This window comes from Lissotriton vulgaris, chromosome 2_1 (assembly GCF_964263255.1).
Source record: "Lissotriton vulgaris chromosome 2_1, aLisVul1.2, whole genome shotgun sequence".
Classification (NCBI taxonomy): Eukaryota; Metazoa; Chordata; class Amphibia; order Caudata; family Salamandridae; genus Lissotriton; species Lissotriton vulgaris.
In genome coordinates, this window is record NC_141687.1 from 949,600,666 (window position 1) to 949,618,803 (window position 18,138).

General features: G+C 48.8%; 1 protein-coding gene across 2 annotated transcripts in view; it reads right to left on the reverse strand.

The window, feature by feature from the left end:
- Positions 1-18,138, reverse strand: part of LOC147731457 (protein argonaute-1) — a 418,093-nt gene that overhangs the window by 60,039 nt on the left and 339,916 nt on the right. The window lies entirely within an intron of this gene.

Consider the following 18,138-nt stretch of genomic DNA (forward strand, 5'->3'; position numbering starts at 1 on the left):
GGTGGTACAGTAGACGAAGGAGTTGCAGAATGGTGCTTTTTTGCTGCCAGGATGACCACAGAATCCGGAGAAGGGTCGGAGCAGAGAAAAAGTGGGTCCTGCTCTGGAGGTCTGTATTTCTTTTGCAGCCTCAATTGAGCAAGTTTGGCTAAGGCTGGAGTAAGGAATAAGTCAATTGCTGGTCCGACATCAGAATGTTTAATTTTACAGCACCTTTCACCAGGACCTCCTGAAAGGTGTTGACATTATCTACTGGAGAAACACGTTGCTGTGGAGAATCCAACAGCGTTGGAAAGTATCTACCTGCGCTGGAAGAAGAAGTGGAATAGTAGGTCAAATGGTGTCTTGACCTTGCACGTGACCTGGAGCCAGACCTGGATGCATGAGGACGATGAGAGAATCTGAAAGATGGCCTAGATGAAGAACGCTGGGACCTGTGGCGATGTCTGAAGTGATGATAGTGAGATCTGGAACGCAATCATCGCAGGGAAATTTTAGGCCTCGGAGGAGGCGCTTCCACAGGCTGTGGTTGAAGAATTGGAGCTAGTGAAAGAGGTGCCTGAGGAGATGGTGGAGGCAGAGGAGACGATGGTGGAGGAGGAGATGGAAGCAGAGTAGTCTAGCAGCACTTTAGGAGAAGACAGAGTACACCATGCAGTATTCAGAGTCTGGGCATGATGAAATGCGCGTCTTCCTTGATTTTCATGATTTTTCCGCATGCCTTATTTGGTCTTGACGTTGACACACTCCATGGCGTCGCCTTTACCCAATGTCTCAACATCGACACACTACTTGGCGTTGAATTATTTCTGTGCCTTCATGGTGTAGTCACCTTTGAAGTTGGACTACCCCGTCTTGACATCGACCCTTGTCTCTTCTTCGACGTCCACGTAGTTCTTGACAGAGAACAGATTCGAATGGTAACTTGTCCTGACGTCGATCCTCTCGACATTGTTCAGGAACCATGTTGTTTTTATGCTGCACATCTCCTTTTGGACCATCCATTTATTGGATTCTCAGAGGAAAGTGGAAGAGCCCTGGTAGAGGACAGACCCTCTCCTCGCTCTCTGGAGGTTCCCCCTTCTGAATGCACCTGCTGGCTGCGTCGCTCCTGTGTGCCATGGAGACATATTTTCTCCCTTTCCCTCAGGTTACACCTGGAGAACTTCCTGCAGTGTTGACATTTGTCAGGAATATAGCTCTAAGGAAAGAAGAATAATGCAGACATCATGAGGGTCTGACTTGGCCTTCTTTCTCCCACAGGTAGGGCACTTGTCAAATAAAGATGGCATTTTATTTGACTAAATACCAAAGATTCCTGCCAGAAAAAGACATAAAATAAAATGGACAGTTGAAAACCATCGAGTGAAACAGTTGTCACAAACATCTATTTGAATATTTCTGAAGAGAAAAAGCCAAAATAGCTGAGCCCAGGGCTCCGAGATCTTGTCACCAGGAGTCAGAAAAAAGAACTGAAGCAACTGCCACCTGCTGGGCATAATGGGTTACTGGTGGACTCTGGGCACTTAAAAGGCGCAGACGCTATTTTTACACTCACATAATGGCAGCCTGTAGGGCTACACTGTCCTTCATTTTTCTATTTTTACAGAAAAGGGTTTGGGAAAGTGATGTAAGCTTTCTACTAGAGTATTTGGCTTTGAATATACACAAACATGGGTTTTCTTACCCTTTTTAAAGTACAATCTGATGTATTTGGCCACTATAGTCTTCCTTATAGGCAGCACAATGTTCTCCTCGTAAGAGTTTCTACTTTTTGAAGAAAGGCGAACATCTACACTTAAGACTGTACGCAACTAGAATTGTGTTGCAGTTGTCCCCCCACTTTTTGCCCCATGTGTGACTACTAGATGCTGGTTTTCAACTTGGACAGTGCACTGAGCAGACCCTCCAGGATTTCGCGATTTGCTGCGAAATCAGCACTTTTTTTTTTAGAGATGCTGTGATTTTTACAAAAGTGCCCGTGAAATCGGCACTTTTGTAACTGCCTGCGAAATCCATTTATCTCCCGACCCCCCTTCTATTGGACTGGTGGCTCTTGCCACAGGTCCAATAGAAGGGAGAGTCCTCCCAGCAGGCAGGCGAGGTGGTGTATATTTACACTCCTCACCTGCCCTGCTGTGCTGTTCCCTCATTCTCAGGACTGCTGCTCACCTTATCCCCTCACCGTCAGCCCAGGAAGGAGTTGGAAGGGAGCTGTGTTGGGGGGGGGGGGGGGGAGCCCGCCACACCCTGGACACGCGGCGGGCCCATCCTGGCATTCCCTTTTTTTTTTAATTGTTGGTTGGGCCCGCTGCGTGCCCCTCCTGGAATTCCTTTTTTTTAAAAAAACTGTTGGTTGGGCCCGCCGCGTGCACTGTGTGCGGCAGGCCCCTTTTTGGGGCTGCTGCACACTGGGTAAGCGGTGCGGGCCCCTCCTGGTATTCCTTTTTTTTTTTTACTTGATGGGTGGACCTGCTCCTTGCCCAGTGTGCGGCGGGCCCTGGAGGCATTGTGCTTTTGTGGCCCGCCGCACACTGGGCACACGGAAGGGCCCTCCTGGCATTAAAAAAAAAAAAAAGTTTGTTGGGCCCACCGGGTGCCCAGTGTGCGGCAGGCCTTGGGAGTATTATGTTCTTGGGGCCCGCCACACACTGGGCTTGCGGCGGGCCCCGGGGGATTCTGTTTTTGAGGCCTGCCGCACACTGGACACGCGGCGGGCCCCACCTGGCATTTAAAAAAAAATTTGTTGGAAGGGCCCGCCACGTGCCCAGTGCGCGGCGGGCCCTGGGGGCGTTATGTTTTTGGGGCCCACCGCACACTGGGCACGCAGCGGGCCCCTCTTGGCATTCCTTTTTTTTTGTAAATTGTTGGTTGGGCCAGCAGCATGCCCAATGTGCGGCGGGCCCCAGGGGCATTGTTTTTGGGCCCGCTTGGCATGCGGGTCCTGGGGGCATATGGGGGTGCTGCGGTTTTTAAAGAGGCGTAGTGGTGGAGGTGGCAGTGTTGTGGGACAGGTGCCATGGGAACGGCTAGCCAAGCCTGATTTAACTCTTTTTTCTCCTATTGTCCCAAGGACTATAGAAGATTTTTCTTGTTTTCAAGAAATCAGTATTAAACAGTCTAAGCAAGCCATTTTATCCTGTAAATCTGGTTCGCCATTTGACCCTTGCCCTCCAAGAGTACTACATGCATCATCATAAATCCGACTGTAAACCATCTGATAACTCTTCATTCAAATCTGCCTGTTTACCAGCTAATTGGAAGATTGCGCGGTAAAACCCCTGCAAAAAAAGAAAATTGCAGACCTCACTACTCTATCCAACCTTTGACCCATTTCACTGCTAGCCTGGATAGGTAAAATAGTGGAAAAGTTGGCAAATAACCAACTAAACGACTTCCGGCAGAAAGAAACGAATATGCTACTTACCAGTATGCATCTGTTCTTGCCATGTAGGGCTGCTGACATTCATATCTGTGCATAGATCGCCGCCTAGTGTTGGGTCCGGATGATTGCACATTGTTGTCCTGGAAGAGTCTTCGAAGTATCACGAGATAGGTGTCCCCTCCCCTGGACTACAGTGCGCATGGGCATCGACTCCATCCCCAGATTGTTTTTAGCCATTGTGGCCAAGATGGAGTGAAACTCAGTGAATGATGACCATGCTATGAGTATATGTGAATACTGCAGCTGCTACAGGCGCCTGGGAGGAGGGCGGGTGATATGAATGTCAGCAGCCCTACATGCCAAGAACAGATGCATACTGGTAAGTAGCATATTCGGTTCGAGGCATGTGGGCTGCTGAATTCATATCTGTGCATAGAATACATAGCAGTCCCTCCATTAGCGGCGGCCGCCCGTGCCAGCTGCAGCAGTTTGGAAAAGTGTCCTGAGAACAGCCTGCCCTACAGCTGCCTGCTGTTTGGAGTGCACGTCAACACAGTAATGCTTAGTAAATGTGTGTGTGGTAGACCATGTGGCTGCTCTACATATGTCTTCCAAAGGAATGTTTCCAAGGAATGCCATAGAGGCCCCCAACTTTCTAGTGGAGTGGGGTCTTGGTGGAATGTTAAGAGTACGCTTAGCTTTGATGTAGCATATTTGGATACATTTAACGATCCATCTAGCAATACCAGCCTTGGAAATAGGGTGTGGTGTGGTGCAAAGGCGACAAAGAGTTGCTTAGTTTTCCTAAAATCCTTGGTCCTATCAATGTAATACATGAGGGCCCGTTTAACGTCAAGGGTATGGAGCATCCGCTCCGCCAATGATTCAGGATTTTGAAAGAAAACAGGTAATTCGATAGTTTGGTTGATGTGGAACTGAGACACAACCTTGGGCAGAAACTTAGGATTAGTGCGGAGCACAACCCTGTTGGAATGAATTTGGATAAAAGGCTCTTGGATTGTGAGGGCTTGTAACTCACTAATCCTCCGTAGTCGTGTAATTGCTACCAGGAAAGCCTATTTCCATGTCAAGAACTGAATCTCGCAGGAATGCAGTGGTTCAAAAGGAGGACCCATCAGCCTGGTAAGAACCACGTTGAGGTTCCACTCAGGAGCTGGTGGAGTCCGTGGCAGGATGACTCGTTTGAGGCCTTCCAAAAAAGCTTTGATGGCAGGCACCTTGAAGAGTGAAAGGTGCTGTCTATTTTGGAGATACGCGGCCATTGCAGACAGATGAATGCGAATGGAAGTATAGGCCAGATTACACTTGTATAGATGGAAAAGGTAACAGATGATGTTCTGAATAGAAGCGTCCAGCGGGTTAATGTTGTGATTTGCACAGTGGATGACAAACCGCTTCCATTTTGCCGCGTAGCAGGTTCCAGTAGTGGGCTTCCTTGCCTCCCGAATGATGTCCATGCAATTGGGAGGTAAGTTCAGGTAGCCAAACTCTAGGACTTCAGGAGCCAGATCGCCAGGTTGAGCTGTTGCGGATCTGGGTGCTGAATGTCGCCATGGCTCTGCGTCAGAAGGCTGGGTGTGAGATCTAGCCTCTGATGCGGTACCACGGACAGTTCCAGAAACGTGGTGTACCATGGTTGACGAGCCCACGTTGGAGTAACTAGGATGAGAGTCATCGAGTGTTGCCTGAGTTTGCGTGCCACCAGCGGTATCAGAGGTGCTGGGGGAAAAGCGTACGCAAATTTGCCTGACCAGTTCATCCATATCGCATTGCCCTGCGACAGCGGGTGTGGGAACCTGGCGGCGAAGCTTTGGCATTTTGCGTTCTCCTGAGTGGCGAACAGGTCTATCTCTGGATGACCCCACGTTTGGAAGTACGGCTGGAGTACTGATGGATGTATCTCCCACTCGTGCATTTGGTGGCTGTGCCTGCTGAGCAGGTCCGCCATCTGATTGTCTTTGCCTGGGAGATGCTCTGCCATGAGGAAGATGTTCCTCTGAATGGCCCACTTCCACATGCTCTGAGCCAGATGAGACAGCTGCGGAGAGTGTGTGCCTCCCTGCTTCTGAATGTAGTACATCGCTGTCATGTTGTCCGTCCGGATCAACACAACCTTGTTGCAGAGATGTACTTTGAAAGCCTTGAGTGCCATGAAGATTGCCATCAGTTCCAGAACGTTGATGTGCATCTTCCCCTGTAGCTGCGTCCATAGTCCCTGCACAGTGTATTGGAGTACATGCGCTCCCCAACCCTGGAGAGAAGCGTCGTTATCAGGATAACCTGTGGCACAGGATCCTGAAACGGTCGGCCCTTGCAAAGGTTTCGTGGATTCCACCAATGCAGAGAGTTGTATGCCGACCGCTCACCAACACTAGGTCTTTCAACTGGTTGTGAGCCTGAGTCCACTGACGTGCTAAGCACTCCTGAAGCGGACGCATATGTAGTCTCGCGTGCGGGACAATGGAGATGCAGGAGGCCATCATGCCTATCAACTGCATGAACACTCTTGCTGGAAGCGAGTGTTGAGGTCTGAATTTTTGGATCAGCGATTGAATGCTGCCGACTCTCACTGAATTTGGCTGTGCTGTGGCCGCCAGAGTGTCTATGGTCGCACCCAGATACTGCCGTATGTGGGCGGGCTGGAGATGGGATTTCGGGTAATTCAGTGAGAACCCCAGATCATGCAGAAGGTGAATGGTGTGGGACACGTGGTCGGCGCACTGCTGGGCCGACTTCGCCTGAATGAGCCAGTCGTCCAGATAGGGGTAGACGTGGATGTTTTGACGTCTGAGATACGCCGCCACCGTCGCCAGGCACTTTGTGAAAACCCTGGGTGCCGTGGTGACCCCAAAAGGCAAAACCTTGAACTGGTAGTGCTGGTTTTGGATGGTGAACCTGAGGTATTTCCTGTGTGAAGGATGTAGCGGAATGTGGAAGTACGCATCCTTCAGGTCCAGAGTTGCCAGAAAGTCCCCCTGTTGAAGCAGTGGGAGAACTTGCTGCAGTGTGAGCATGTGGAAATGCTCTGATAGGATGTAAAAGTTGAGGGGCCTGAGATCTAGGATGGGCCTGAGGGATCCGTCCTTCTTTGGAATTAGAAAGTACAGGGAGTAAACTCCAGCGCCTCTTTCCTGCAAGGGCACGAGCTCTATTGCCCCTTTTTGCAGCATGACTGTGACTTCCTGCTGCAATAAGTGCAAGTGCTCGCCGGACATAGGACGGTGCCTTGGGGGTATGTTGGGTGGAGTGGATGTGAGCTCCAGACAATAACCGAATTGAACAAGTTTTCTGACCCACCTGTCCGTGGTGATGGACTTCCACATGGGCAGGAACTGCTGGAGTCTCCCCCCGACCGGTGTTGTGTGGTCGGGGGGCAGTGAGAATGCGTCACTGTTTGTTGGCGGTGGAGGACCTGGAGCTGTTGTTGCCACGTCCTCTGCCCTTGGCGTTGTTGCCGCGGTATCCACCCCGACCCTTGTTGGTATAAGAAGTCTGGGTGTTGCTTTTGTAGAACTGCGCTGACTGCGAAAGTTGCCCCCTTGAGGTGCCTCTAATATTGGAGCGACGAAAGGACCCTCCCCGAAACTGCTGGGACTGCAAGGCACCCATAGATTTTGCAGTGTCGGTGCCCTTTTTCATCTTCTCAAGGGTGGTGTCAACCTCCGGGCCAAACAGATGATCTGGGTTGACTGTTTGGTTCAAGATGGTAGTTTGAATGTCCGGCTTCAACCCAGATATTCTTAGCCATGCATGTCTACGCAGCATAACGCTAGTGTTAATTGCGCGTGCGGCGGTGTCAGCCACGTCCAGAGTGCACTTTATGGAAGCGTTGGAGATTAGCTTCCCCTCCTGTATTAACATTTCAGCCGCTTCCTTATATTGATCGGGTAAATGTTGCAAAAGGGTCTCTAGAGCAGGGGTCTCCAACCTTTTCTGCGGTGAGAGCTACTTCTGATCCGTGAAAATCATTGCGAGCTACTAAAGGCCAAGCAGCTTGTACATTATTCCCAAAGTCCCTCCACCTCCAGCTTCATTGACGAGGGATAAACAGACACCTATTTAGTGTCTGCAAAGCACAATATGAAATCAGAGAGCCTGTTATTAGTCCTGGCTTTCCTCTTCAACAAACTTCGTACTCCTGACCTCTGCCATAACCAGTTAAGAAACTACAATCATAATAAATCATACTAAAATTAGAAATTTCATACTAAAAACCATAACCTGTACATGTCTCTCAAACCTTTTCATCCACCTCACTACTACGTTCCATAACTCGGTTATAGAACCTCAATGATCATCACGCACAACATGGAACACTTCCTACATAGGCTCAAAAATAAAGACAACACCTTTCCGACCACAGATCCTACCTGGATTGGCTTGCAGGGTAGTAAGCATTATAAACAAATGCGCCAATACAATTATTTTATTACATCATACCTCCTTTTTTTACATCATGATATGACCAGACCTTGAAATGCCGGAGTTCAGGGTGTGCACTGTACAAATTCTCTCATAACAGACTTTAAATTTGTTCCATATAATAATAACCTATTCCACATGTATGGTGCACATAACCTGCCACTTAGTTCATTATTAAATATAAATTATCATCAGGGATGGTCGTAGTCAATGATTGGTTCATGTTCAAATGTTATTACTTCTAAAAATGCCTCTCAATGTAGGTACTGTAAAATGCTGTTCATACGAAAGAAAGAAACGTTGTGATTTTCAAAACATTCCATCATATTTTATGTGCCTTTTGTGCCACTATTTGCATTATTTTCAACTCTTTGCTCACGCATGGAAGGGGCCTCAGACCTTAGCTTCCTTGGCCCATGCTTTGCTCTCCGAGGTAATTTATTGGCCTCGCTTACAATAGATTCAGAAACATAGGGTCACTGCAAGGGTGAGGAGCTGTTTTAAATGGGTTACATTAGCCGTGAATTGTGAAGCCTTGCACTTTATTTCAAATAACTTGCATGATATCATGTGACTAAATGCGTTTTACACGTATTTTGCGTTTGAAAAAAAACACCTCTTGGAAGTTCTTCCTGGGCACAAACCGGAGCCAGTAACTTCATTTTGCATTACATTTCTTAGATTATTTAATTAAAATGTAATGAAAAGACATGTAAAATTATGTTCTCGGTTCCGTTTTGTGGCCAGGAACAAAGTGCAAGGTACACTATTTATTTCAAAATAAAAGATGCCTGTGAAAGGCTGCTTTAATTTAATGATTAAATTAAAGCAGAGTTTCAGATTGATTTATGACTTGTTCGAGTCATGTTTCAGATGCCTCAAATAACGGCATGGCCATGCATCTATTAAATAAAATATGAAGTTTCACTTGGCCACAAACCTGATAGCTGTCTGGTTCTGCTTCAGGTGGCTGGCACTGCATCTCCTGTATTGCTGCATGGAGACCCGATTATGCATTCAAGGCTGCCACTCCGGCCGCAAAATGCACAGGATAATGGCAGGAAGGCAGACAGCAAAAGGCGGGCAGCAAAAGGCATGCATAGTGGTTATCCAACACTGCCCATGTGCTCGCTGACGTCAACAACTTCATCCCGCCCTAGATGGGCTCAAATTGTAGTTCGTTCCCACCGCGGCAGAGAAGGAACAGAAAAAGGCCTAAAAATCAACAAAAGGATATCAATAGGCTACTAAAGTGGGATTCAGGCCGCGAGCTACTGGCAGGGCATCTGCGAGCTACCGGTAGCTCGCGACCGACCGGTTGGAGACGCCTGCTCTAGAGTATCATAGTGTGCCCTGTCATAACGTGCCAGTAGCGCCTGCGTGTTGGAGATGCGCCATATGTTGGCTGCCTGCGCTGCCACCCTCTTCCCCGAAGCCTCAAAGACTTTCGATTCCTTGTCTGGGGGAGGAGCATCACCCGTAGTCTGCGAGTTGGCTCTTTTCCGGGCATTGGAGACAACCAGGGAGTCCAGAGGCAACTGTCCCTTAATATAAGTTGGATCAGTGGGCGCTGCTTTCTACTTTTTGTCGATTCTTGGGTTGATAACCCTCGCCCTGGTGGGTTCTTTGAAGACCTCAGCAGCGTGCTTTAAAACCCCCTTCAGCATTGGGAGAGTTTTTACAGTCTTTTCAGAGACAGAAAAAGTGTCAAATAGGAAGTTGACGTCCACAGGGTCAGCATGCAGATCGACGTTGTGATTGGCCGCTGCCCGCTCAATGAGGGCATTGAAAGCCGCAGAGTCCTCAGAGGGTGAAGTTTTGGCTGAGAAAAGCTGAGGGTCCTGCCCAGAATGTGGGTCCCCAGGATCGCCCCCAGCAGACCAGGGCTCAGTCATCTCCTCTGGGTCTGTGTAGATGGGGTAGCTGTACTCATCGTCGTCGTCACCCTCACCAGCGTCGACATTGGAATGAGTGGGCGAGAGTTCGTGAACCTGTGGTGAGATGGGCTCCACCAAGGCAGGAGTCCCAGCAGAGTCCATCTTTCGTTTCAGTGGGATTTTGTATGACTCCAATTCGGGCTCCCGGGTGATTTTCCTCTTCAGGAGGGAAAGCCTGCCCGTTTCGGCGTCTATGAAATGCTCCTGACGCTCTTCCTCCGCAAGTTGTCGATGCCGTGGGCCGAGGACCACCAACGACGGTTTCGGTGCCGAAGACACCTTTTCGGGCACGCCGGCCCCCTGTTTAGCTGCAAAAGCTTTCGGCGCTGTCTTAGGCGGCAAGGTGAAAAGGATCGGCGTGGGCGCCTTCGCCGGTTTCTCCAGAGGCTTGGCTGGCGCAGGGTCTTTCGGCTCGACTGCCGCGGCGCCGTCCCTAATGCGCTGTAGGGACTCCGTAACCTTTTTTGTGAACGCGGCGGATGGACGCGCCGGTTCGACAGAGTCCTTATCGGTTGGTTTCGGAGCGGAGACCGACGATGTTCCTTTCGGAGTCGACGCACTCGGCGCAGCTCCTTTGGCCTTGTCGTGTGGAAGAGAGGCAGAGAGGGAATTTGGGTCGTCTGGCCGCTTCTTCGGGTCGGTAAGAGACTTCTTGGGGTCGTCGACCGCTTTCTTGTGATCGAGTCGACCCTTGCTGGCATCGACCGTCTCCGGCGCCGACGCGGCTGCGTCCGACCCCTTGAGCTTTGGCTTCGACGTAGTAGCCTTCGGGTCGGCCATTTTGACGTGGCTCTTCGGCTCGACGGCCATCTTCGATTTCTTCGGCGCCGAGGCCTCCGAAGTCTTCGATCCGACCAGTGCGACACGCACTTTCGGTTTCGATACCTCTGGCGTCGAGACAGTAAGTTTCACTTTCGGTTTCTGCGTAACCGAATCGGTACCAATGTCCGTGGCCGGGCCAGCAGGCGGGGCCGAGGAACTTACAGCAAGGTCTCGGGTAAGGCCCGAAGGCGATCCCTCGACCTGGGCCTTATGTATTTGTACGGCCCCGGAGTCTATTTGGGGAAGCTCCTCGTCTGAGCTATTCTCCATGGTGGCAAGGGCCCCGTCGTCGTCCCCTACCTCCTCGACGACTTCACCGAAATCTTCGGCCTCTGCGTCGTAGTCGTCCTCGACCTCCGATGCGGGGTTAGATTCAGTGATGTCCTGGATATCATCGTCCTCGACTTCCCCAGCATCGAAAATGTCCGTAGGTGGTGGTGCAGATTGCTGGGCCTCCAGGCGCGCAGCTCGACGGAGCTTGAGTGTTTTCTTCGACCGGAACCTGGAACAGGCCATACACTTGGCCTCGTCGTAGTCCGGCGACAAGCACTTGTTGCACACCGGGTGGACGTCGATATGTGGGTACTTCGAGGCACACACCGGACATAGTTTGAATGGACTTCGTTCCATGATGTTGAAGAGTCTGGAGCGTCGACTAGGCCCTTCCGCGCCGAAAGCACGCGGAAGTACAATCTCGACTCGGAGCCGAGGAAAGTTGCTAAGCCGAACGCAAGACAATACCGACGCAAGTCCTAAAGACCTTTTGGTCTTAAGAGTAAAGTTGATTTTTATCGATTCCGACAAGAGGGAACCAAAGACGTCCGAACCCAATGGCGGAAAAAAACAATCTGGGGATGGAGTCGATGCCCATGCGCACTGTAGTGATACTTCGAAGACTCTTCCAGGACAACAATGTGCGATCATCCGGACCCAACACAAGGCGGCGATCTATGCACAGATATGAATTCAGCAGCCCACATGCCTCGAACATATTTTACATCCCAAACAATCTGGTTTCAGATCAGGCCATTCAACAGAATCAGTGCTGCTCCATGCCACTGAAACCTTAAAGTTTGCCTTAGACCAAGGTAGAGGTGCAGTACTGATTCTGTTGGATTTATCGGCAGCGTTCGATACGGTCTCTCACAATATTCTGAGAGACAGACTTAAAATGAGTGGTATCACTAATAAGGCACTTTCCTGATTTTCATAGTTTTTAGAAAATAGACGCAACATTGTGACCCTTGGTTGCCACAAATCCCCCGAAAAACAGCTATCAGCCGGAGTACCGCAGGGCTCCTCCTTGAAGCTGACTTATTTAATCTTTACATGACTCCACTGCTTATTTTAATTGACTCCTTTGGTGTTGAAGCTATAACATACACAGAAGACACCCAGATCATTCTTACTCTAGACAAAAACTCCACTGATGCTGAAGAGAAATTCCATCACTGCCTGACGGCAGTTATGAACTGGATGAAATGCAACCATTTGAAGTGCAACAGGCAGAAAACAGAGATGTTGCTGTTTGGGAAGGCTAACACCTTTACGCCTAGTCAGTGGTGGCCGGCTAATACAGTTCAACCGCCCAACACTGCGGCTACAGCACGTAACTTGGGTATCAAGTTTGATTCAACCTGGTCTTTCCATAGCCAAGCACTTGCAGTGGCAGGTAGGTGCTTTCACACAATTAAAACACTGAGAAAGTTCTTAGACCTACTTCCAATGAATGCTAGGAAGTCAGTGGAGGTTGCACTGGTCTTGTCTTGTTTAGACTATTGCAACAGCCTCTATGCAGGAGCTAACAAATCAGTACTGAAAAAACTACAGGTGGTCCAGAACGCTGCAGCCAGGCTGGTACTTCGGCTCCCGAGGGATCCTCATCAGCGGCAGCACTTAATCAGCTGCACTTGTTGCCAATTCACAATAGGATTTTATTCAAAGTCCTAACAATCATCTACAAAGCATTCAAGGCAACGGGGCCCTCCTATCTCAGGTCGAGAATACACCCCTACTCCACTCAGCGGCTGCTGTGATCATCCTCAGCAACCCCCAGTTATCGCTTGAAAACAAAAGGGGGAAAAATCATTGCAGGATTAGGAACCAAGGCCTGGAATTCTCTTCCTCTACAATTGATTGATACAATCAGAACTTCTCTTCAGGAAACTATTAAAAACCTGGTTATTTTCTACACCTGATAAATTGGTGCTCTCTCTTATCTGAGCTATTCTCTTCTTCTAGAACTGACCCTCTCGCTGCACATCATTATTGACCATCATACTCCTCCCCCCTAGCGCCAAGATATGGTACTCCTTGGAGTGAACGTTGCGCTTTTTACTGCCATTCATTCATAGAGTCCCGGAGGAAAGAATCTGCTGGTTCAAGAGCCGGTGCAGAGCACAGGTAAGTTTTGTCACCGCCGGGTGCCCAGTGTGCGGCGGGCCGGGGGGGGGGGGGGGGGGGGCATTGTTTTTGGGCCCGCTGGGTATGCGAGCCCAGGGGGCATATGGGGGTGCTGTGTTTTTTTAAGAGGTGTAGTGGGGGAGGTGACAGTGTTGTGGGACAGGTGCCATGGGAAGGGCTAGTCAACCCTGCTCTAACTCTTTGTTCTTCTTTTTGTAGAGTCCCGAAGGAAAGAATCTGCTAGTTCAAGAGCCATTGGGCCGTTTGGCAACTAATATATGCTTGCTGCTGCACAGCATGGGTAAGTTTTGGTTTCTGTACACTTCCGGGGAGATGAATACTGCATATGCTAAAGCGCAGGAGCTTGAGGTCGCCACCCATATTTGTGAAGTCCTACTAGCGATGGGTGGGACCGCTGTGCCTGGTTTGGTGATGGGATTCTGTGTGATCATGTGAGTTTCGTAATTGTTATTTTGTTTTTCTTGGGGGTGGTTTGGGGCTATCTTGGGATTTTTCCTAGACACCCGTTAAGAACTGTTGCCGCCGCCCCCGAGTGTAAATGCCTGGCTTAAGTGCTTCTACAAAGTACACTTGTAAATATTTGTTTTGAACGGTTAGGTTTCACTTTCTTTGCAGGTGGCTCATCCTTCCCCTTTTTTCGATTTTCTCCAAATGTTATTTTTTATTTGCAGGCACTTTGGGGCAGGGTTGTTTTTTGGGGGGAAAGACATTTGCCTTAGGTTTTTTATGTTTACCTCGCACCCCACACCTCCGTCTTTCCCCATTCAGCTTTAGGCAGTTTGAGCTCATCCACTGGTTCACCTGGGTCATACAGCAGTTGAACCGGTCTGCTGTTTCCTCCATATTGCTAGAGATTGACACCACACGCTGGGTATGGTCAGCGTCTTAGTAACTCCTTGTCTCCGTTTGGAACTTCCCATAAGGACTGGTTCTTTTACTTGTGTTGTTACTCAGTGTGTTTCATTTACAGTCTGTGAGCACAATTTTTTTTAAATGACTTTCTCCTATTGCAGCAGTACATGCTTTCCTGCAGGGGACTGCTTTTCAACTCTCTGCTGTCTGCTACTCATCGCCCAGGACCGCTTATCAGCTCTCTGCTCCTCATGGCCAGGGCGCTGTGCTTCATGTTTCAGCGTGGCACCCGCTTTCATGTGAACACCAACATGGCCACTACGTAAACAATGGTGACTGCAGCCTTTTTTTCACAGTAAAGAATAGGTAATAATGGGGTAACCCTGTGTCCCTCAGAACCTGGGTAAGTTTCAATTAAACAAAGGTGGTTCTGTCGGGTAGAAAATGCATATGTAAAATCGCTCAAAATGTAACGGTAACAACCTAGCACAAACTCTAGCACACGCCAGTGCAGTAAGACACAAAATTCTTCCGGAATAATCACTGAGGAAATGCACTTGATATTGTTGCTTTTATCAGAATTACTTAATTCAATGATATACATAGTAAGCAAGACAAAGTAGTACCGTTCTTCATCTGCAAAGGGTCTGACACTTTGCAGATGAAGGACGGTACTATGGCCCATCTTCCCGGCATTTCAATTCTGAATCTTAAAGAACCTTTCCAGCTGTGACTCAACCTGAATATTCCTTTGATCCACGCATTCCCGGCCACGACTAGTCCGGCCGCCCTAGGGCTGTCTACCAGTCCCCTGTCCCCACGTCTTGTCCTGATGAAGACCCGACGTGACCTCCAACTGGGGCACTACTAGGGTTGAAACATTGACGCACATTTAGGTCCAGAACTACCAGGATTCCACACAACGAAGGATAGGAGTCACTGGAGCGAAATAGTTTTCAGGCCTCTAAACTTGTACATAGACAATCATGACCACACTGTATATATTGTACACTTGTTGAGCACTGAACCACTATTGTCACTTTATTCACTCTGTATTCACTCAAAAAGTTTATGTTGACAGTCTTTGTCTTGCTTACTATGTATATCATTGAATGAAGTAATTCTGATAAAAGCAACAATATCAAGTGCATTTCCTTAGTGATTATTCCGGAAGAATGTTGTGTCATACCGCACTGGCGTGTTCTAGAGTTTGTGCTAGATTGATACCGTTACATTTTGAGCGATTTTACTTACATATTTTCTACCCGACAGAACCACCTTTGTTTAATTGAATTTTTTCACAGTAGGCGCCCACTCACCCAACTTTTTTATTTTTACATTAAATCATCGCCGGCAACGCGTTTTCTTGTGTGCAGGTCGCCCCCCAATTTTTTTTTTAACATTCAATCATGGCAGCCACGCATAATGTTGCACGCGTCTCACCCAACTCGTTTTTTTTTTTTAACAATAAATCATGGCGACCACGCGTCTTGTTGCACGCACGTTGTCCAACTAATTTTTTCTCTCAACATTAAATCATGGCGACCACGTGTCTTTTTTTTAGGTGCACCTCATTTCACTTTAAAATGCATTCCATTTAGTACATTTCCATTTACTCTTCAGTCAGTAGAAATTACTTTAGACCACAAAGTTGTAACTAATTATGCACTGAATTCTGCTGGCCAATCAGAAGGAAACTAGCAGTGCCTAATGGGGCGGTGGGTGGATTGGGCAAATGAAGTACCGGATCTCATTTTGACTTCAGGAACCAATTTATATACACACAGATGTTTGAGCCATGCTTGCAGCTGTTTTTTGAGACACATGGAGTGTGGTGGGGCAAGTTGAGACCGGAGCGTCTATAAATATGTTCTGCTTTCTTTTCCTTTTGGCTGCCATGATAAAAGCATGGGTAGGGAACGGGAAGCAGCCATTGAGAGAATGTATATGCTTTTGTGTTTAGTGCTGTAGATGCAAGCGCGGAGACCCAACTAAACGGACATCAGTGATTGACAGTACACTACAGGTGTTGTAATAGGTCTCACATTTGCGAGAGTTTAAGCTATTGCCATTGTAAATAACAATGCCTTTTATTTATGTATTTAAACCCAACACATAAATAAACAGCAAGATTATAGGTACTCCTGCTTTAACAAACCCCTGATTTGATGAAGCTGGATTTAGGGAGTGTTAGACCTGTCTGCTTCTGGGGATGTTCTAACCATTATTATTTATTTTTGTCCCCCTTAGCCTCCCAGAGTTTCTGTTTTTATTTTTATACATGTCCACCAGGATTTTTCAGTGCTGTCAGGGGGCTAGGTGTTCCTTGGCTATGACGCCATTTTTCCCTCATAACCTGTGAGGCCTAGTCAAGCCCCTTGAAAATCTAGGGACATCCAGAAACCTAAAATGGTGTCCACCAACTGCCATAACGGACACTACTGGAGGACAGGCCCATAGGCTAACATGAAGAACTTTCCAGAACCATCTAGTGACTTCTGCAGGTCTCAGGCCACCCTATAAAAGGCCAGTGACCAGCAGCCATTTTGTGCTGACCCAAGACTGGAGGAGTGAGGCAGTGGTGAGAGGAGGTGGACGCACTGGGAGCAACTAGTTTGTCTTTGAGGCAGACAGTCACTACAGAGAGACGTTCCCCCTTCAGCCTCTGACCAATCCCTCCCCAAACATCAACTGCTGAGAATGAGAATAAGCTACGTGTGAAGGAAGACCCTTCTAAGACTGAGCCCCAACGAATCCTGACAGGTCGCTCTGAGTAGAGGGTTTCCCTAACTGCCAATGCCCAACGCTGCACCTACCAGCGTGGGAGAACAGCTGTGAGCCCCGTGACGTGGCTGGAGTTCCATGTCGTGCTTTGGTGAAGACGTGGGTCTGTGGAGCCATAAACGTCCTGGGGAGCGAGGGCGCTGCTTGAGAACATCCTTCCCCTGGAGCCGGTGAGGGAAGTGTCTGAGGGAGAGCAGCGGCGCTGCTCCGATCGTCTGCGGGACCCCGGGGGCACCGGCCGCGTCAATATCACCCCAAGGCTTGGAGAGTGCAGAGGCGCTTCCGCGCATGCCCTGAGCACGTCCGCTCCTGAAGGCAAGAGGGGCCGGGAACCGAGCAGGTCCAGGCGAGTAGCGTTCTTCCTGGGAGCGGCCGCCGGAGGAGGCGGGAGAAGAGCGAGCGCTTCCGCGCATGCCCGGTGAGGAAGTGTTTGGCCTGAGGAGAGGCGCCGAGGGAGCGTCTCCGGATCGTCGAGTGGACCGCCGCGCAGAGGGCGCAAATCCTTCCCGGTGAGGAGCAGGAAGGAGGCCAAGGTGTGTGGCTTCGTCTTTACCCCCCCCCCGCTCGAGTGTCACGGAAAGGAACTGACGCGAGCAGGAAGGGGGGAGTTGTGCTCACCGTCGTTCCACCGCCCCAGCCCCAAGCAAGCAGCTGGCTCGGCGGGAGGAAGAGAAAGTGAGGCATTGAAGCCAGAGGGAGCCTTAAGACAGCGGTGACGCGTGGGGACTGGGACAACATCGTCCCCACGCTAAAGTAAGGAGTAGGGAAGAGGGGCCCCTGGGAAGTTCTGAGAACTGGGGATAACTTTACTCTGGTTATTATTCTCAGCTGTGGAGAGGAGGAATAAGAGCACACTACAGAATTCAAAGTTAATTAAGGCTGAGGTCTAGTTTTATATCTCAGGGTATTTTCAGAATTGAATGCAGAGTGGTGATGCTGGAGTCTGATGCAATGTCTTATTGAAAATAGCTACTGAAGCAGGCTAATATCACTGCAAGTGGCACACTGAATCTCTAATGTGAATTTACCCTTCTGTAACCAGTGATTAAAGGAGTAGACTGGTAGAGTTAACTATAATCAATTTCCAAATGCAATGTACCTTTGATTCTTATTTACTGACTAGGAAAAGTATTGGATGTCACTTGAGAGCTATGAGAAATGTGTAAATTATTTGTGTACTGCTTTTATTTAAAACAAGAACAAGAAAGTATATTATTTTTATAAAAGGTACTGGTATTTTCCTAAGACTGGTGTTGTGTCTTTTATTTTAGTGGTTAATCACTGGGTTACTGTGAGTGGGACTTGTAAGCACTTAACCAACGCCTTGAGTTTAGCTGTATCCACTACTGTGCCAGGCTACCCTATGTAGTCTAGGATACCCTAGGTCCAACATAATTGGTGTTTCAGCGGTGGGATTACGGATTTGTGATTACACTCACTTAGGAGTAACGCAGTGCCTACCACGGGACCCCACCTGGAGTTTTCTCCCTG